The sequence below is a fragment of the Lissotriton helveticus genome, chromosome 6 (genome assembly GCF_964261635.1).
Source record: "Lissotriton helveticus chromosome 6, aLisHel1.1, whole genome shotgun sequence".
In the NCBI taxonomy this organism is placed as follows: domain Eukaryota; kingdom Metazoa; phylum Chordata; class Amphibia; order Caudata; family Salamandridae; genus Lissotriton; species Lissotriton helveticus.
This window is the reverse complement of record NC_136067.1, coordinates 1,235,666,378-1,235,685,478: the sequence shown is the minus strand read 5'-3', so window position 1 is coordinate 1,235,685,478 and position 19,101 is coordinate 1,235,666,378. Positions and strand designations below refer to the sequence as shown.

General features: G+C 49.1%; 1 protein-coding gene across 1 annotated transcript in view; it reads left to right on the top strand.

Moving 5' to 3' along the window:
• Window positions 1-19,101, top strand: part of DZANK1 (double zinc ribbon and ankyrin repeat domains 1) — an 846,943-nt gene that overhangs the window by 777,547 nt on the left and 50,295 nt on the right. The window lies entirely within an intron of this gene.

Genomic DNA, 19,101 nt, shown 5'->3' with positions numbered 1-19,101 from the left:
TTACTGGATTTCTTGTCCACACTCGCATGTTGTTCATATAAGGGATATCCCCTGCAGTGACCGGTTCTTACACACACCCCAATTAGTGGTATGGCTAGCACCAACGTCATAACATAGAATGTGCAGGCATGCATACTTATTCCCGTAGGTACGCTGTATACTCTTACCTGCGCTGCCGAAATACACATATTGCATATCTACAGGAATCTCATTTAATTAAAACTGGAACTGCAACGGCATTGGCGAGGCCAGGTTTTCTCCACTAGCTTTTCTACATATGTGCGAGGTGTTCTGGTGTGGATCGAAGCAGGCGTCCCCTTCCAAGCAGACACTACTAGTATTGACCCAGACGGCAGATGCTTCCTTGTTAAAGGCAGGTCGGATAGCTGCCATATGGTCCTGGGGAGTATATATGCCCCCAGTATGGACCAAGCGGCCTTTCTGATTAAGTTGTCTGAGGTACTCTCAGGTTGGAGTGGGTTGCCCTGGCTACTGGAAGGGGGTGTTTAATAGTGTATTGTGGCTTGATTTAAATCACTCATTTCCTCCTCTCCCTCGTACGGTTGCCACATCCAATGCCCAGAATCTGACTGACCGGCTAGGACATTGGTGCTTATCAGATATATGGCACACTTCACTCTATGCTTTTCAACTCTACGACACTCAACTCTTCGCCACTCTTTGCAACTCCACTTTATGGTATTCCCCTCTACACCACTCCACTCTATGCTATTCCACTCTATGCCACTCCACTCTGTGCCACTCCACTCTGTGCCACTACACCGTGCGCCACTCCAGTTTATGCCACTCCACTGTACACAATTCTGCTATACACTTCTACACTTTATACTACTCCACTCCACTCTATGCTGTTATAATTCATGCTACTCCACTGTATGCTATTCCACTCTATGCTATTCCACTCTACGCCACTCCACTCTTTGCCACTTGTCAATCCACTCTATCCCACTCCACTCAGTGCCACTCTACTGTATGTCACTCCACGCTATTCCACTATACGCCACTACACTCTACACTATTCAACTCAATGCCCTCCACTGTACGCCACTGGACGCTATTCAATTGTACGACTCTCCACTCTATGCCAATCCACTCCAAGCTGCTCCACTCTGCGCCAATCTACTCTGTCACTCAACTCTATGCCACTCTACTGTATGCCACTCTACTGTATGACACTCCACTGTATGCTATTTCTCTCTACACAACTCTAAACCACTCAACTCTGCGTTATTCCACTCTATTCCACTTCTCTTTACGCCACTCCACTCCACTCTGCGCCAGCCCACTCTACATCACTCCATTCCTCTCTACTGTACCCAACTCTACTTTAAGGTATTCCAATCCACGCCACTCTACTGTACGCCACTCAACTCTAAGCTATTCAGCTCTATACCACTCAACTGTATGACCCTCTACGCCACTCCACTGTATGCTGTTCCACTCCATAGCACCACACTTCACTGTACCCCACTCTGCTGTAAACCACTCCACTCTGTTCCACCCCTCTCCATGCCACTCTACTTAATACCATACCACTCTGTGCCACTCAACTGTACGTCACTGTACACCACTTCACCCTATGCTATTCCACTCAATGTCATTCCTCTCTATGGCACTCCATTGTATGCTATTCCACTTAACACCACTCCACTGTATGACCCTCCACTCTACTCCACTGTACTCTGCGCCTATCTACTGTACCCCACTCCATGCCACTCCACTTTATGCTGTGCCACTCTATGCTATTCCACTCTACGCCACTCCATTGTACCCTATTCCACTTTACCCCACTACACTGTACGCTACTCCAGTCTAAGCCAACTAACTCTGACACTCCACTCTACACCACTCTACTTAATTTTATTCTACTCTGCACCACTCCACTTAATTTTATTCTACTCTGCACCACTCCACTTTACACACTTCACTGTATGCTACTCTACTCTATTCTCCTCTACCACTGCACTCTTTGCCACTCTACACCATTGCACTCTATGATGTTCAACTCTATGCCTCTCCACTGTATGCCACTGCACTCTATGCCTCTCCACTGTATGCCACTGCACTCTATGCTTTCCACTCTATGCCACTCCACTCTTCACCACTGTTCTGTATGCCACTCCACTGTATGCCACTGCACTCTATGCTTTCCACTCTATGCCACTCCACTCTTCACCACTGTTCTGTATGCCACTCCACTGTATGCTATTCCACTCAATGCCACTCCACACCACTCCACTTTATGGTATTCCACTCCACACCACTCCATGCCATGTCACTGTACACCACTCCACTGTACACTACTATACTCTGTCACTCTACAGGACACCCCTCCTCTCGACACTGTTCCACTCTGCACCACTCCACTGTATTCCGCTCCACTCTATGCAGAAAAGGGGGTCTTCAGCAGCAGGACAGTCCTCTGAGAGCACAGTACAGGCTTCAGGCAGCAGGGCAGTTTCCTTGGTGTAGTGGGGTAGTCATCTGAAGTACATGCATCAGGCTGCAGGACAGTCCTCTGAGAGTCTTTCTGCATGTCCAGAAGTGAACTCAAAAGGGGGTCTGGGGATACTATTTGTATACCTGATGCTAGCTTTGAAGTGGAAGAAACTCATGGAGGCGGACCTGACGCTGACGGGAAGACGGAGCTGTTTCCAGTCAGCCTCCTGGGGGCGGATCGCCTGAAACTAGCCCCAGCCTACTAGACCTCGACAGGAGGAATCAGAGAACGCAGGGAGCCAAATACTGTGAGAGCTCCCAAAAGCAGCACAGCAGGACCGGGCGACGCCGCTTGTAGCCACCGGAGTGCAGCCTGTGAGTAGGCGCGACCAGCGGGGTGCAGGTTGGCTGGTTTGGAGCGTGAGCGCGAGACCCAAGGCACTGCCACGCGACCACCGGGGTTCCGACGCGGCCTACACTGCGTGAGAGCTAGCGCGAACTGGCGGATGGCAGAGGACCACAGGCGGGAGGCGCCATAAGTGTGCTGTGAGGGTGAGGATCCTGTGGTGCGGCACGGATGGACTCCGAGGCGGTATAACCGCCTAGAACTTTCGCATGGGCTAGCAGCTGCTTAGTGGGGTGCACCTGGGACAGCACAGTGGCCGGCATTGTGGAGCTGCTCAGTGTCTGAAGGGAGGCCAAAGCAAGCAGTGGTGCTAGCGTTTGAGTGCACATAGGGAGTAGAGTGCTGCTATAGGGCGGGACGCCTGGATTACTCCCACACCCCTGCCTTCCTAGGTCGATCCAGACCTGCATGGGCAGGCAGCACCGTGTAACTGCAGCAGGGGTCAAACATACCTTCTTGCTGCTGCCTGTTAGCTCCACTTTGTTCCGCTGACACCACGCAGTACGTGGGGGGCTGCTACAACGGACCTTCACGCGCCGGGACTACGATACCCAGAGTTCCCGGGGGCGTGTTTTCCGCCATCAGCACAAAAAGCGCCAGGAGGCTTCTTCAGTTGTGCCTTTGACTACAACATAAGCTGGTCCAATTTAACACCTTCAGCGCGGCGCAGATTCCTGCGTTGTGCTGAATGTTCTAATGAGCCAACGGGCTCATGACGGAACGGTTCCGTCATGAGCACAGCTCAACCGACGCTCATGACGGAACCGTTCCGTCATGAGCATCGAAGGGGTTAAGGTACTGTCGCATGATATTCTGCAGGCCCTACATTTGCCTGCTTTGGACTTCTGGACTTCAATTGCATTCTGCTTCCCTAGCCTACTAGTTGTATTGTTGTGTTACTTTTGTTGTTATTCCCTTAGGCCTTGTGGGCAGAGTGGGCTATTACTTGCGTGATTACTGATCAATCTGTACTAGTATTGACAAAGGGCAATGGGGAAGCGGAAGGCTCTGGAAGAGAGCGGGGAGGGAACTGAGGGAGGGCCTAAGCGTAACATTAGGAAAAAGGCAAAAAAGGCGCGGAAGGTTATCGCTAATAATTGTGTCATGGACCGGATAGACACACTGATCAGCGAGTGCGAGGATGTCCTTGAATTAGTCCCCCCTAAAACCTGTAAATATTAATCCCAAACCTTACCAGAAAGAGAAGACTCAGGTAAACTGTGTACAGTTATCAATCCCAGATATGTTCTGTAAAGCTAGTAAGAGCCAGTTACCTAATTCACCTAGTGAAATTCAGGCCGAAAATGTTTCTCTTGAAAGTGGTATTGATTATGGGGGTGATTTGGCATCTGCAAATATAGATCATGCTGTTCACATTGATCCTATTGTCATCTGCACTAACAGGTTCCAACTACTCGGTGATGTGCAAACACTAAATAGGGTAAAGGAAAAGGCACCGAAGTCCGTACAAGCTCAAACGCAAACTAATAGCCTTCCTTGTGAGTGTAGCCCCATTGCAGGGTTGCAAGAGCAGTCCCTAGAAAAACTAAAACTGGAAGTTTCCACACTGAGAGATGAAGTGCAGTTGATAAAGGGCTCTCTAAACGATATACTCACATTGGTGAGATCAATAACACCTGGGGCAGTTCGGAAAGAGAAAGACCAGTCCAACCTACAGGTTGGTAAGAAGTTGGAACCCCCTTTAGGACCTTTATTTAAAGTTCCCTCGGCCCATTGGACAAACTCTATGTCTCCGATACAGCGAAGTTGTAGAAGCCCCAAGATGTAACGGTACAAATCACTTTGATAAAAGACGCCCTATTGGCTTGAAAGATCATCCAGCAAGGTATGCATCCCCGAATGTAGTTGCCATTGAACCTGGCCCCCGCATGGTATAAATAGCAGCACCCATTTACCGGTTAGGGTTAATGCTTATGCACAAGAGGGCCTATGGCTTCATGGACCGGGTTTGGGGCCAACTAGAGGGTATAATTTGAATAAACCAAAGGTCCCTAGAATCTATATGGTCAATGTTCCTAAACTAACCCCAAATACTACCAGTGAGAACGGCGATTCGTTGACAAACAAAGCTATTCACTGGATTAGATATGTGAGAGGTTGTCGATCGGTGATTAGGGAGGACATCTTAGCTGCGCGTAGGATTTCTCTTCATAATCAACCATTTGATAGTATTGAACTCACTATGAAGAGTGTTGATTTGGTCGAGAATCTCTTCACATTAGAGTTCCGCACCAGTGGCACGGAGAACTCCAGAATACAGTTTAGGCGCTCTCTTATTGGATATGAGTTTGAGGTCTGTCAGGGACTCAGGAGTTTGCAGGGCTCCTCAAGCCTAGAGACTAACGATTGACTAATTCCCATAGGCCTGCTGGGGGTTCAAAAAGGCGCTCCTACTGTTTTCCCTGGGGAGAGACCCAAGGAGAGGCTATCGACTACTACCCATAATGTGACTCTGACACAAGGAGAAGATGGGGGGATATGTTTAGCTGATATACCAACTACGAAACACCCCATGCCCCAGACTTCTGTTCCTACTCACCCTGTAAGTAACATCTCGAGGGGGGGGGACCTAGAAACCCGAATTGCAGCAGGGGCACATATCCACAAGGCACTACCCAGATGGATGGGAATCTACTGACAGTATGTAACTTCCTGAGTTGGAACATTGCAGGCCTTAATTTTTAATTATGCTCACCTGAATGGAATACCTTTGTAAAGAATCATGATATTTGTGCCTTTCAAGAGACCTGGGCCAATGATCACCTATCAATCGTCTTGTTTAACATCTACGTCAGGGGTACAAGGGGCAAAAGATCAGGAGTTTTAGCGGCTCTTGAGGAGCTCCTTGACACTCTACCTGACGTTTCTAAGGTAATAATAATGAGTGATTTCAATACTTCGTTTGAACCCCTTACTGAAGAAGATGGCCACTGGATTGAGGTTGATGATAGTAAATGGGGGGGTCCCACCACTGGATCTGCAGCCTATTAGAAAGTGGACTGATGTGGCTATCCAATTAAATAGTATCTGTATGGAACAGGGCCTAAGGGCTTTGAATGGGCATACCGAATCAGATAGGCTTGGAGCAAATACGTTTAATAATGGGCTCTTTGTAAGCAGAATTGATTATGTTTTGGTAAGCCCGAGCCTGTGGTGCTTGGTGGAGGACATGAAGGTCACTGCTAGGCTCGAAAGTGACCATAATCCGCTCTGCTGTTCTCTGCTTTGGTCTTATCATATTATAGATTCTCGTTTAGTTGATAGGAATTACCTTGGCGAAGTTGTTCCCACGAACGACCTAAGGATACTTAAATGGGTACAGGTAAAAGAAGCTCCAACCTTGCTAGACAACATAGCACAGAGCCAGGATCTCGCCACCAAAGAACTTGAGGCTTGTGTATATCAGAAAGGAGATCAAGGCAGTATAGTGAGCACCCATACCGCTTTTTTAAATCTTTTGCGTTCATTCTTTGAGAAGAAGGGAAAGCTTCCCAAGGTTTCAAGCCAGAAAGAGGGACGATGGTATAACGATGAATGCCGGGAGGCACGCCTGGCCCTTGGGAGAGCCATAAGAGGGGGTGACCCATCAAGGGTCCGTGAGATGAGAACTCTTTATAAGGCTAAACAAGTAAAGGCCAAGAAAGCTTGGGATGCTAAAAGGTGGCACGCTCTGAGGGACGTGTGTGCCTCAAAAAATCCTAAGCAGTTTTGGCACATATATAAATGGTCAACGGGGGACCGAGCTGAGCGCCCCCAAAATCATGTCTCTGTATCTGCCTGGGTTAATCATTTTAAGCCCCAATATGCTTCTGCCCCTGAAGTGGGGGAAATTGTACATGCAAGTGTGATGTACTCGGGAGAAACCTTTACTATGAGGGAAGTTGAGTCAGCATTGAACTCTATTCTACCGGGGAAAGCACCAGGGCCCGATGGCATCCCAGGCGACATTTTTTTGCATGACAAATCTAGTTGGAGTCGATACATTCTCCTGCTATCTAATGCGATTGCACAAGGAGTGCCAATTCCCGCGTCTTGGAAAAGTGCGGAAATTATCCCTGTCTACAAAAAAGGTGTCAAAGCATGCCCGGGGAACTATTGACCTATTAGCTTAATCGACGGTACCAATTCTGATGTTTGCCGACGACACGTTGATCCTTTCCAAGACCCCTAACGGGCTCCAGAAGGCACTAAAAGTCTTTGAGGACTTTTGCTGTCAGAGGGGCTTGGAGGTCAACGTGTCTAAGACGAAGCTAATGGCATTCAATGCCCGTAAGGCAAATCTTAGGGGTTTTAATATGAAGGATGGTCCACTAGACTTAGTAAATGAGTTCACTTATATAGGAGTGAACTTTCTAGCAAGTATGAAGTGGAATCGTCAAATTGATTTAGCATCGCTCAAGCTTAGACAGATCTCGGGGGCTCTCTGTCAGGAACATAATCTCTCTTACTTTAAAACCCATTAGCCCAGCCCTTTGAAATTTATAATTTGAAAGCTGTTAGCTCAGCACTATATGGTTCAGAAGTTTGGGGATGCGAGAACCTCCTAGCTCTTACTATTTCTGAAAATAGGTTTCTAAGAAACATTACTAGACTTCCCCAGAGTACCCCCATCTGCCCACTGTTATTTGATCTAGGTAAGAAACCTATTGCAGCAATAGCCAAATTGCGTCCCCTTCTGTACTGGAGGAGACTATGGTCTACACCTGAGCTTGCAGGCTATGCACAGGGCTTCTTAGTAATCATTAGGAGTGATACATTACATCGTATGAAATGGTTGTGGGCAGTTCATAACCTATTAGGAGAGCTGGGGTTGATTTTGCTGTGGATTGATCCTGTAAACTCTAACTTCCCATTGAAAGCTGTGCTAAAGAATAAATACTGGGAATGGTTTCAGGAAAGAAATGCAAGACAACAAGGATCCACTTCCCTCACAAGCCTCTTCCTGGACCATAAAGCTGCCCTGAGGATGGAACCCTACTGGGATGCGATTACTAAACCCATGGACCGTAAACTGTACTTCCAGTTCAGGGTGGGAACGCTCCCGGTGAGACTGTTTACAATTAAATGGTCAGTCCAATCTCTTACTAAGTGCCCTGGGTGTGGATCTTTAAACGAGTCTACGGCTCATATTCTTTTTGTTTGTGATGCCTATATAGCTCTGCGCCGGGCCTGGCTGTTACCAATCTGTAGGTCCCTGGGGACAAGGGTGGCTGTGGAAGCCGAACGCATCTTGCTTAATGATACATCATTACCTATTGCACTAGCTATGGCAAAATGTTTAGGCTGGACATGGATCCTGAGGGCTCGCCTCATTGCTCAGAGTATTTGAACAACAATATTGATCTTTTATAATGTTGTAATATGCACACATTTAAAGGTTTTATCTTTTTAACTTGATGTTTTTAACCATTTTATCGCCTGTATTTTCTGCTGGGGATGCAACTTAGTCTTTTTAATGATGTACTGGCTTTTATACCTGTGATTTTTATATTTAATTGTATTTGCTGATTTGCACATTGCTTTTATGGCTGTAAAAGTCGAATAAAGCTTTTTTGAATTAATGAAACTCATGGAGCCCTCCATTCCCCTACCCCCACAGAAGTGTCTGAAATGTCCTTCCTCCCAGCCTTGGAACCAGTTTGCCTGCAGTCATAGTAGGCTAATTTGAAATTCTTTGTATGAGAGCTGAGAAAATGTCTTTTAAGTACAAGTAGACTATGCACAGCTCCACCCCCCAACCTGCCTTGGATGGCCACAGTGCCTACACCTAGTCCCTCTTTTGTGTGGCTGTCTTGGAAAAATGCACAAAGACCAATTGCCAACTATACCTAGACATATGACCCAGGAAACAGGCTGCAGACACAAAATAATCAGGATAAAAATAATGGCAACTTTCTAAAGATGGCATTTTCAGAATTGTGATTCAAAATGCTACTTTACTATTAGAGGATTTTAAATTATAATTTCCTGGAAAACAAACATGCCATTTCTATCTGCTCCCACACAAAAGTTACCACTTATTAAAGTTAATAAAGTAACATAATGTTATCCTATGGGAAAGGTAGGCTCACAGTAGTGAGAAATGAATTGATGAGTTTTTCACTACCCGGGCATGTGAAATTTAAAAGTACATGTCTTAATTTTAATTACAATGCACCCTGCCCCATGGACTGCCTAGGGCCCATCTTAATGGTGACTTACACATAATAATAATGAAGGTTTAGGCTTGGCAAAGGGAATATTTTGTCTAGTTGAATTAGCAGTTTAAAACTGCATACACGCTTCAATGGCTGCCCTGATACATATTTTAAGGGGGTACTTAAGTAGATGGCACAATGAGCGTGGCAGGCCCACTAGTAGCATTTAGTTTATCTGCCCTGGGGACATGTTATACCACTTTGCTAGAGACTTATAAGTAAGCTAGATATGCCAATCAGCTGTAAACCTATTTTAAGGAGTGAGCACAATCACATTAGCATTGGTTAACAGTGGTAAAGTGCACATAGTCCTAAGGCCAACAAAAACAAATTCAGCAAAACATAGGAGGGGAGTTGGCAAAGATTTGGGAGAAGACCATGCTAAGGCTGACAGGCCTAGCATCTAGTAATTCTTTCTTTAAGACATGTTCCACAAGGAAAATCTTCACGTCTGATAGCAAATGGTTCACAAGGCTGATATAATCGGCTACAGACTTGTTAAGTCAATAATATAATTCCAGATGTTATCAGAGATGGTTTATTACTCATCATAAGTGATGTTCTATGCAACGTCATAAGCATTGCATGGCAAGGGAATTCTTTACAGTTACTTCATTCAACTACAACTGGTGAATTTCAGTGTTTATTTTTTAGTTTAAAATATTTCGTTTTAACTGATATTTTCAACTAAGTCACTTTAACCTTTGTTTTTTTCTGTGAATTTCCAGATTTTTTTAACGTAACATAATAATATAAAGAGATGTCACTTAATGTAAGGCAGACCTACTGACTTTGTCAAAGAGTCAGAACACCAAAATGTAAAAGATTAGCCTATTGGCTTTAGTTGGGTCAGCACATCAACTAATATAAATCAGACCTATTGGATTTGTCATAAATGTTGTCAAAGTAATTTTTCAATACCCGTATTCCAATGTATTCATTACAGATGGCACACATGGTAACACATTATAATAATTGTCACAAAATATTTATAATAAAGCATTTTTATTCCCAAACTATAAATATGTGTTTTAGTCTTTCTTTAACTCTCTTCCGGTCACAAAATCAAGCCATAGAACCAACCATAAGGGGTCCCTGCACTTCAGCTGAAGAACATATATCTGAAAGAAACAAGTTAGTGTTAGATTCCTTACCTTAGAATGTCCCCAGGCGTCAGACTGGATCCGGAAAGTTTTGCGTAGCAGTACCCCTGCGTGTCGGTAGGCGTCGTCTGCGGCTCCGCGTCCGTCGTCGGCGTCGTGATCGCCAGGATGACGTCGTCGGAGCACTTAGACGCCTCCCTCGCGCGCTGACGTCAGTTCTTCTTTTTTTCGCGCCAGCAAGGCAGATCCGGGAAGGACAGTACTCTTAGTCATTTTTTGACTAACCTTTTGATCTATTTTGGATCACTTCTCGAGTCGATCTTCTACTCGCAGTGCCGGTAGGGATGCTCGGGTTTAAACCTTGTGAGGATTGTCACTGCTTGATGTCGGTGACCGACCCCCATCGTCGGTGCCTTTACTGTCTCGGGGCCGACCATGATGACACGTCGTGTCCCGACTGCCGGGCCTTGACCTCGAAGGCTAGGCGGGAGCGGAACCCGTAAGCGACTCGAGCTCCGGCAGTCGGCCCCGCGCCGTTCGAGAGCCCGGTCCAGGAGGAGGTCGAGGGACCAGTCGCCGCTCGACGAGTCAACACCACTCGTCGGGCTCCAAGTCCTCAGGTAAGTCGAGGCACTTAAAAAAGAAGTCGAAGACGTGTCATCGCTCTTCCCGCTCCCCCCGACGCTCGCCCGATGCGGTGGGGGGTTCGGGCAACACCGCCCACGCGTCTTTGCCAGAGCCACAAGCGCCGCGTCCAGCTCCATACCCGCCGGTCCCTGGGCTGCACGCAACGCCGCAGGAGATTAGTGCTTTCCTCACGGCCATGAGGTCGCACTTCCCCCCGTCAGAACCCGCCACGGGTCCATCTGGGAGCCCTAGCGGGCCGGCGGCTCCGGCCCCGGCGCTGTCGGGTGCTTCGACCCCGGCGCCGTCGACGACTCTGGTCCTGGCGCCGCAGGGCTCCTCGGGATCCAGGCCTGGATCTGTGACGTCGCCAGTCGACCTTACCACCCCTCCGCTGGCGCCGTCACCAAGAGTGTCGCCCCCGACGCCGTCCCCGGACGACGTCATCCCTGGTTCCAGCCCCGTTCCGGGTCCGGCGTCGGACCGGCGCCACCCTTGACGCCGATCGGTGAGCCCTTCACCGACGACCTGGATCCATCATTTTTCCCTGACTATCAGGAGATGGATGGCGAGGAGAACTGGGAGGGTTCTGAGGACCCTCTGGCACTGCAGTGCCAGTTCCGCCAGGACTGGGCAGACGAGCTGGGGGAGGCCAGTGGTCTGGACACTTTGCCCGACACTGGATTTGTTTCCCCTCCTACCGTGGCTACGGAGGAGGGTGCTGCTTACAGCGTGGTGTTGACTATGGCAGCCAAGGCCTTGGCTCTTGAGCTCCATGTCGCGGCCGTGAGGACTAACCTCCTCATTGAGGTGCTCAAACCGCACCTCAAACCGCAGGCAAGCTCCTCGGAGCCTCTCCTGCCATTTAACGAAGCCCTCACCGACGTTCTGTTGGGCACTTGGTCCAAGCCCGCTACAGGCCTCCCTGTAGGTCGGAATGTGGCCCGACGCCACCGCTCCGGGCGACCCCAGCTTCCTTTCCGGTTACCCCACCCCCGAGAGCCTGGTGATCCGGGCCTGTACATCCCAGACCACCTTCCCGACCGCTCCTCCGGATCGGGAATCCAAAAAGTACAATCAGTTTGGGAAGAAACTGTTCTCCTCCCTGAGTTTGGGGTTGCGGTCTGTCAACACCGCCTGCCTTTTGGGCCGTTACACCCACTCTCTGTGGGATATGGTTGCGGAAGTGTTGCGGTAGTGCCCGGTGGAGGTCCAGGCAAAGCTTACCCAAGCCCTAGCGAAGGGACAGGATGCAGCACGCTACTCGATACGGTGTGGACTTGATACCACGGACTCGCTGGGTAGGGCTGAAGTCCACCAACTTTTCGGGGGATGTCCAGGCCACCCTCATGGACATGCCTTTTGATGGCCGTCGCCTCTTTGGTGACAAGGCGGACAGTGCGCTGGAGCGTTTCAAGGTCTCCAGGGCTACGGCCAAGTCCTTGGGCCTTGGCCAACGCCAGCAAACTTCCTCCTTTCGCCCCTTTCGTGGCCAAGGAAGGGGCGCCCCACACGTCCAGCTAGCCACAGGCCGCAGAACCAACCTCAACGCGGACGTGGTAACCGCCGTGGCGGTGCCGGGGGACAACGGCAAGGTCAGTCCACATCCGCCCCTGCAGAATCGGCCTCAAAGCCCTCCTAGTCCGAGCTTTCAGGCCCATTCGACGCCAATGGGGGGCAGGGTTCGCCATCACCTCCTCCACTGGAGTACCATCACATCGGACAGGTGGGTGCTGCAAATCGTCCGAAGGGACTACTCCCTCCCCTTCGAGGCGACCCCTCCAGCCATGCCACCGCAGTACCACCGCTTGTCGGGGTATCACTTGCAACTTCTGCAGGAGAAAGTTACGGCCCTCTTGGCCAAGGGGGCCATTCAGCGTGTTCCTGGGCCAGAAGTAGGACGTGGTTGCTACTCCCACTACTTTCTGGTACCCAAGAAGGGCAAAGGAGGCCTACGCCCTATCTTGGACCTCCGGAGCGTCAGCAGCTTCCTCTGGAAGGAGAAGTTCAAGATGCTGACTTTAGCTCAGGTCCTAGCTGCCCTGGACCCTGGAGACTGGATGTTAGCATTGGACTTGCAGGACGCATATTTCCATATCCCCGTCCTGCCGGGCCACCGTCATTACCTGCGGTTCACGGTAGGCCACAAGCACTTTCAGTTTACCGTGCTCCCCTTTTGCCTTACCAGCGCCTCTTGGGTGTTCACGAAAGTGATGGTGGTCGCAGCTCATCTGCACAGATCAGGGGTCTCAGTCTTCCCCTATCTCGACGACTGGTTGTTGAATGCGGGCTCGCCCCAGACAGTCGTCATCCACCTCCAGACTAGGCCGACCACCTGCACCTGCTGGGGTTCTCCATTAATGTGCCGAAGTTACACCTGTGCCCCTCTCAGAAGCTCCTCTTCATCCAAGCGGTTCTGGACTCAGCGTAGTTTCGGGTTTATCCTCCCGAACTGCGGGTTCGGGATATTCAGGCTCTGATTCCGATCTTTCAGCCTTTATACCGAGTCTTAGTCAGGTTGACGCTGCGGCTTCTGGGGCTGATGGCCTCCTGCATCCGCCTGGTGCATCACGCCAGGTGGCGGATGTGGGCTCTCCATTAGGACCTGAAGTTTCAGTGGGCCCAGCATCAGGGCAACCTGTCCGACCACGTCCGGATCTCAGAGGGTACTGCGAGACAGTTGCAGTGGTGACTCACGGACCACGATTGGGTCAGCGGCAGATCCCTCTCCCTACCCCAACCAGAGCACATAGTTGTGACGGATGCGTCCCTCCAGGGCAGGGGGGCCCCACAGGAGAAGCGGAGATCAGAGGCCTCTGGTCTCCAGCGGAGTTCCGGCGCTACATCAACTTCTGGAGCTGCGGGCGATCGGCTTGCACTGAAAGCATTCCTTCCCTCTGACCGGGGAAGTGTAGTGCAGGTGTTCACGGACAACACCACCGCCATGTGGTACTGCAACAAACAGGGCGGGTAGGGTCGTGGACCCTTTGTCAGGAGGCTCTGCACCTCTGGCAATGGCTGGAACACCAGTGCGTCACACTGGTGGTTCAACACCTGGCAGGTTCCCTGAACGGCAGGTTCCCTGAACGCCAGGGTAGATAAACTCAGCCGCCGGTGCATGATGGATCACGAACGGGGTCTGAAATCGGATGTGGCGCAAGGCCTCTTTCAGCAGTGGGGAGAGCCCTGGTTAGATCTATTCGCCACAGGAGAGAACGCACAATGTCATCAGTTCTGCGCGTTGGAATTTCCAAGGCGGCTGTTGCTCGGAGACGCTGTTCGTCGCGAGTGGAGCTGCGGTCTGTTGTATGCCCTTCCGCCTATACCACTTCTGCCCAGAGTGCTGAAGAAGATCAGGCGTGACCGGGCCCAAGTCATCCTTGTGGCGCCGGACTGGGCACAAAGGTACTGGTATCCCGAGCTACTCAGCATGTCAGTCAATCCCCCGATTTGTCTGCCTTTTCAGGAGGACCTTCTGTCGCAGCAGCAGGGGACGGTTCTCCACCCGAACCTGTCCAGCCTCCACCTCCATGCGTGGAGATTGAGCGGCGGCAGTTGAGGCCATTTGACTTCCCTCCTGAAGTCTGTGATGTGATTCTGGCAGCCAGACGTCCCTCCACAAAATCGGTATACGCCTGCAGGTGGAACAAATTTGTGGCATGGTGCACAGCAAAGGCTGTGGATCCACTTTCTGCCCCCCTTTCAGAGGTTCTCCTCTTTCTTCTTTCTCTTTCCCAGCAGGGCTCTGCTCTGGGCACTATTTAGGGCTACCTCTCTGCCATTTCAGCCTTCTTGAGGCTTCCTGATCCGCCTTCTCTTTTCAAGTCCCCTGTTGTAAATACATTCTTGAAAGGCATCACGCACATGTTTCCTCCTGTTCCTTTCGTGATGCCTCAGTGGGACTTAAACCTTGTTCTAACCTATTTGATGTGCGCTCCTTTTGAGCCACTTCACAATTGCCCTCTTCGTCTTCTGACTCTTAAGACTGCATTCCTGGTTGCCATCACCTCTGCCAGGAGAGTGAGTGAGCTCCAGGCTCTATCTTCTAAATCTCCTTTCCTCTCTGTCCATCCGGACAAAGTTGTCTTGAGAACTCGTCCTTCTTTCCTGCCCAAGGTGGTTACAGCCTTTCATATTGGGCAGTCCATCACCTTGCCCACCTTCTTTCCGCCTTCGCATCCCTCGAAAGAGGAAGAGAGGCTCCACCGTCTGGACCCAAAATGTGCGCTTTCCTTTTGTCTAGACCGCACACGCCAGTTCCGGATGGACGACCAGCTCTTTGTTGGTTACGTGGGCGTAAAGAAGGGACGGGCGGTGAACAAGCGGACTATCTCTCGGTGGGTCGTGTTGTGCATCAAGGTCTGTTACTCCTTGGCGAAAAAGGAGCCTCCTGTTGGGCTGAGGGCCCATTCCACTCGGGCCACGGCGGCTACTACTGCCCTGGGCCGGGGAGTCCCCTTGTAGGACATCTGTCAGGCAGCTACGTGGGCTTCGCTGCACACGTTTGCTAGACACTACTGCCTGGACAGCCAAGTCCGGAGAGATGGCTTTTTCGGCCATTCCGTTCTCCAGGACTTTCTGGTGTGATCTTGGTTCGCAGACCCACCACGGGGGTTGGTATTGCTGGGGTATCTATTCTAAGGTAAGGAATCTAACACTAACCTGTTTCTTTCAGATGCACAAGTTACTTACCTTCGGTAACGATATATCTGTAAGAAACAGTAGTTAGTGTTAGATTCCTTACCGCCCCACCCATCCTCCCCGTTCTGCGAACCGATATCTAGGGTTAAGGTATCTCCCTTTGAGGGCCCTAGTTTCATGGCACCAGTGTCGGTCTCTGGCATGGCTATGCGTTCCTGGCGCGGAAAGCTGTGTACAAGAACTGACGTCAGCGCGCGAGGGCGACGTGTAAGTGCTTCGACGATGTCATCCTGGCGATCACAACGCTGACGACGGACGCAGAGCCGCAGACGACGCCTACCGACGCGCAGGGGTACTGCTACGCAAAACTTTCTGGATCCAGTCTGATGCCTGGGGATATTCTAAGGTAAGGAATCTAACACTAACTACTGTTTCTTACAGATATATCGTTACCGAAGGTAAGTAACTTGTGCTTTAAAACTGATGGTGAACTCTCCTGTGGTCAAGCATTCAGTGACCCAGGAGAAATACATTTTTAAAAATCTTTCCTGTGGTGCTGCTGTGCTCCTTGCATCCCCCTCACTAATTTGTTGGTGGTGCCTGTGCCCCTCCTTGGGGCATCAAAACATTTAAAAACAAATCCCATGCAGGGTATTCTGCGGCGTTCTAGGCAAGGAGCAGTGAATAATTAATGAGTGAAGTGGCGAGGCCATGACTACATTTTTTAATTTTATTTGTTAGAATATTTGGAGTGCCCAGTTCTTACCCGGGCACCCACAGCCCACATTTTTAATGGCAATGCGGGGATCCCGCTCTCATTGTGTTCACTTTTGTTTTCTTAGGTAGGTGATACGGCTCTACTCAGGGCACCCACAACTGTATATCACATCGTGGACTGAGTCCCCAAGTCCTAAAATGGCTTCCAAACATCCTTTTTCAAGTGAGGCAGCCAATCAGATATTATATTTTTATCTACCGGTCTTGCGGTACTCCTGTGTCTCTAGATATCTTTAGCATTTGAACCTTTATCTATAGTAATATAATAAAGAGAGAGCCCAAACCTTTGAGGCGGGTAATCTCAGGAACCACAGCACCAATCACAACACCCAATACAGCGTTGGAAAGAGCAGTTGCAGCAGAAGGACATAGGCTATGCAGACGCCCACCATATACATTTAAAAGGTAAAAGAACCGTGCCAGCAAAGTAGTCCCTTGTGGGCGTGTCTGCGTTGTGCTGTGGGCGTGTGCTGGGGGCGTGACAAACGATGGGGGCGTGTGGTACCTTCCGCCCTTCATGCCATGTCTCATATCGTGTGCTGGGGGCGTGGGTGTGTGCGGGGCGCGGGATTACGGAAAAAAAGCGAGCGTTGTGCCCAATATTTCACTGTTTTTTCTTACCGGGTTCTGTACATTCCAGCTCCGGATGTCCACCCTGCTCTCTTTAAATACCCCTGCACCCCATAATCATAACCCACACTTACTCCTTAAAATACCCCAACACCCTTAAACACTAACCCATCTTAACCCTATAAATATACCCTGTACCCCAAAACCCAAACCTATCCCTAAACCCTAAAAATACCCCTGTACCCCAAAACCCAAACCTAGCCCTGAACCCTATAAATACCCCTGTACCTCAAAACCCAAACCTACCCCTGAACCCTAAAAATACCCCTGTACCCCAAAACCCAAACCTAGCCCTGAACCCTAAAATTACCCCTGTACCCCAAAACCCAAACCTACCCCTGAACCCTAAAATACCCCTGTACCCCAAAACCCAAACCTAGCCCTGAACCCTTAAAATACCCCTGTACCCCAAAATCCAAACCTACCCCAGAACCCTAAAAATACCCCTGCACCCCAAAACCCAAACCTAGCCCTGAACCATAAAAATAACCCTGTACCCCAAAACCCAAACCTACCCCTGAACCCTAAAATACCCATGTACCCCAAAACCCAAACCTAGCCCTGAACCCTAAAAATACTCCTGCACCCCAAAACCCAAACCTAGCCCTGAACCCTTAAAATACCCCTGTACCCTAAAACCCAAACCTAGCCCTGAACCCTAAAAATACCCCTATACCCCAAAACCCAAACCTAGCCCTGAACCCTAAAAATACCCCTGTACCCCAAAACCCATACCTATCCCTAAACCCTAAAACTACCCCTGTACCCCATAACCCAAAACTATATCTGAACCCTTAAAATACCCAAACACCCCAAAACATATACCTCAGTACCCCAAAACCTATACCCCTATACCCATACTTACCTTATCCAAACATTAAAAAACCATGCTTTTACCATTCATGCATTTACAACGAATTTCGTTGTAAATATATGCGTGGTAAAAGCATATAAAATGTAATGCCATGCGTTATAATGGCATTGCGGAGTCATGGTACTCTAGTAATGAAAGTATGCGGAGTGATGGTGTGCGGAAAGAAAGTTGCGGAATAATGGGTGTTTACCCTCCCCCGGTAAGTACATTGGTGGCACGGCGGCCCACATCTCCAGCAACATACTCATATTTTTTCACCACCGATTTGAAAAATGCACAGGTCTCTCTCATTGATGGCCAGCACCAACATACACTTTTAGACACACCTCCCGCCACAGGTTCTAGAATTGCGAACTTTAGAGCTGGGGAGCTACGTTCGAATCTCGGCATAAGCTCAACATCCTGTGATTCCAGGCAAATCGCTTTGTCTCCCCGTGCCTACCACAAATGAATGTGTTCTTCTGTAATGTAAATTGTGCTCATGCCATGTTGTCGAGTTCGCGCTATATAATACTGCAAGGAAAAATAAAGTAGGGAAACTCGAGTTCACACACTACTGAACGTGCACTCTTAAGTGCATCAGCAGTGCACTGTGAATCGGAGCGTTTCACAGGCCTGTCACAGATAAGAAATGCTATCAAAACGAAATCCTACAAAACAATATACTACTGGCCGGCGGCAATTCATACCCGGACAACGTCGGGACGGGCTGCTAGTTTCTCATAAAGTACTCAATCGATTTACACCAAGTTACATTAAGCACTCTTTCTGGGTAAAGATCTATCTTTCTGCAAAAACTGGTGTAATTACTTTCATCCGTTTGCTGTAGCTGTGTCTTAAATTCCTATGAGAATTGTAGAGGGAAAACTTGTTTTGGGACCAGCCTTTTTCCTGGTCCCCCTTGACAGATCACCGAGAAACCTTCCAAGAAGGAACTGAGGTTGATTAACTTTTTGTTTGGAAAGTTATATGAAGATTTGTCAAACAACATCAACGTTATTAGCAAACTCAAAAATGTTTTTCCTAAGGAAACCTGGTCCTAACTATAGTCACATGACCGACTGCATCTCTTTGTGTGTTGCACCTACGTATAATTACACGTTAGCGACTTCGTGATATATTTATATATACTTAGCTTATACATTTGAACATATATACTTACTATGCGTGGTAAGGCATCTGGGTGGTTAAGGCTGCGTGGAAAAGGAATGCGTTGTAACGTTAAACAGTCCCTAGGAAGTCCTTTTCATCACCCACAGAAGTTGACTTACTTACTGATGCTTAAAACTGTGAGAATAAATTAATTTGAGAAATCAACATGAAATGGAAAACTTTGATATTTGCATATTTAAGTCTGAGTTGCACATG